The sequence below is a fragment of the Macadamia integrifolia genome, chromosome 12 (genome assembly GCF_013358625.1).
Source record: "Macadamia integrifolia cultivar HAES 741 chromosome 12, SCU_Mint_v3, whole genome shotgun sequence".
NCBI classification, from domain to species: domain Eukaryota; kingdom Viridiplantae; phylum Streptophyta; class Magnoliopsida; order Proteales; family Proteaceae; genus Macadamia; species Macadamia integrifolia.
Genome location: NC_056568.1, coordinates 4025989 through 4028880, shown reverse-complemented (window position 1 = coordinate 4028880; position 2892 = coordinate 4025989). Strand labels below are relative to the sequence as shown.

Here is a 2892-nt window from a genome sequence, read left to right as displayed (position 1 = left end):
TTTTTTTAAGAACTATTTTTATTTCACACTAGACATTGTTGTCTGGAATATGTTATGGACAGGAATTTAAACAGGTATTCATCAATATGTTTTGGATGTTTCTTTATGGTTCTGGTTGTGATGAAATATGTTGGTTTCAGGTAATTAATTAAGATGTTGTCTAATTAATATTAGACATGGGATCTCAATTTGGTATGAGAAAATTGTATTGTCAATTTGGAATTATTTATTTATAGGTATCATTTTATAGCCAAAATGCTGCCCATTTACGGCCAAAATGGTGCCCGTTTATTTTAGGAACTCATCACAATGATGGCCCTCTCTCCATCAAAATGCTACCCATTCAATTTGAGGGTCATGATTAACCAACAAATTAGTAATAAGAATAATGAGAAGGAATGATTTCATTAAGTTCAAATGCTTACAGACTCAACACAACTTCACTATTAAACATTGTAAAGTCATTTTTTAACACATAACATTAAACACACCACCACAAGCACACCAATTACAATTTTCATCGTTCTATACGCTTTCTCTAAATGCTTAATTCTTTTCTTCAGGGCACGAATCTCTTCTTTCATCTGTTGACTTTGGATTCTTTCACCAACAACTACTTCTGAATTAGTTACAAGGGGTGGCAAAAGTATTAGTGCAACTATAGGATCACACCATGAGAAGAATCGACATCTTTTTGGTGCTTTAGGCCAGCAGTAATACACCATGTTTAGGTTTGAACTAGACTCTAAAATGTGCACCAATGCCGTTTTGGGTTCAGGACATTTGCATCTTACATTCACAAATCTTAACCCACTTTGGTTGCTGTCATTAACATTCGTGGTAGACATTGGTTATCTGCAAATTAAACATGGTAAAAGTGGATTACAATTAGTTAACATCCAGAGTAAGAGGAATGCTCAAAATATAGAGCCAGAACCCAAACACAGGGAACACAAGTCATAGATCTAGAATAGAGAAAACACTGAAAAAAGTAGAATAAGAGAGGAATTATGGTATGATAGAGAAAGGAAAACCTTCTAATGCTTCTTGTAACAATAAAAAAGCATTGGAAGGTTTTTATGTCTTCTTCCTAAAATTATAAGACAAATATGAGCTATCTATGACTCAGATTTTCCTTTCTCTATCATACCATAATTCCATAAAAACTCTTCATCAAACATTTAAGAGAATACACAAGTCAAAGCATTTATATATCCAAAAAAGAAATTTCCAAATCAAAATCAAGGACCAACCATAGTAATGCATGATACAAAGAACCTTTTTTTTTTTGGTGAAATACAAAAAGAACTTCAAGCGGATCAATTTAAGTAGCAGGATAACGAAGCAAAGTACGAATAGATCTCTGTCCATGTGAACCAGAAATACAGATTAGGCAAATCCAGAGAATTCAATTCAATGATTCAATAAGCTCCTTCATTTTTTGAATCATTTAACAACAACAATCGCCAAATCAAATTGAAATACATAAGATGAGGTCAAAATCTATTATATTGATCGTCATTCAACTCAATCAATCGAAAATGCCAATTCGAACTAAAAAATTAAAGATCTCCGTCTCTGGTATTCCAGAGGATGTATAAGATAGTTACCAAGGAAGAAAAACCCTAAATGTCCAAGAAGGAAGAAGAACCCTAAATACCTTGGATGAACAAGTCACCGGAGAGGAGAGGTTCGCACACCAGTGGGTCGCATGCCATAGGGGAATCGTACGCCGGTCAGCTATTGGCCTGAGAATCGCACGTCGGAGGTGAGCGGTCAAGTTGCAGGTTTTTTTTTTCCTTCTTCTTCCTTGTTGTATGAGTATGACTGAGAAGTGAAAGGGAGAGTGGGTTTAGAAAAAGAAGGGAAAGGGATGGCAATATTGTCCTCTCATAATAGCTGGGGGTGTTTTGGGTATATTGTAGAAAAACTAATAGATTTTCATTCACTTAACATGGTCGGCTAATGGCAGGGACTGATTTGGAATTGTTTGAATTTTTAGGGGGTGTCTATGGTATTTCAAAAAGTCCAGGGGGTGGCATTGAATAAGGACCAAAGTTCAGGGGGTGGCAATGCAATTTTCTGCATTATTCTATGGTAGTACTTTGATTGTAATAGAAGTTTTTTTTTTTTTATTCAAACAAATAAAAGATAGATTAGATAGTCCTAGAGCTATTACATAATACTTTCAGTTTATACTATTTTGTAGGCAGTACTTCTTTGGCTAGAGTTTTTAGGTCCTCCATATGCTTAGGATTAGTTATTATACAAAAGTTTGGGTGAGTGGAGTGGTTCTCCAACTCTAGACATACTACTAGCATGGTTCTAGGCCATGAATTTACCATATAATCATGTAACCATAAAATCATGATTGTTTTGTAGCAACCATCCAATCTCCTTCACATCACTCCACACTTGGTCTATCTCCATCTGTATTGCTCGTGCCTTAGTTAGCCTTTGTATCAGTGCTAAAGCCTTTGCCTCACCATCCTTTCCTGCCATACAAAAATCAGACTCCATTAGTATGCATTTTCCAGATGAAACAATACTTAGAGCACATGCAGATTTAGTCCCCCCTCTGTCCTTGACCCTTGTGATGATAATTCTGTTTGTGTCTGTGATGGTGTCTGGTTCCAAAGTCACCATTGTTTGCATCCGATCGGAAAGTGGTTTAGGTTCCATCCTTGTCATTCCAGCGGCGATCTAGAATTCAATCTGTTTGACCGTTTGGAGTGCACTTGGTTTCTGTTCACCAAAGGTGAGTAGATTCTTATGCCTCCAAATAAAATAGCTTGTGATTATAAAGATTGAAAAGAACCATGATTGATCCTTTTTGGGAAAAAAGCCCAAGTTGAAATAGAACATTACCAATTTCCTAACATTTGATACCGA

General features: G+C 35.9%; 1 long non-coding RNA gene across 1 annotated transcript; it reads right to left on the bottom strand.

Annotated features, from left to right (window-relative positions):
* Window positions 1-389: 389 nt before the first annotated feature.
* Window positions 390-1881, bottom strand: LOC122057580. The gene is made up of 2 exons (XR_006133570.1): window positions 1661-1881; window positions 390-855 (listed from the first exon to the last, which is right to left on the bottom strand). It is a non-coding gene; the product is annotated as an uncharacterized LOC122057580 (long non-coding RNA).
* Between the last annotated feature and the right edge of the window lie 1011 nt (window positions 1882-2892).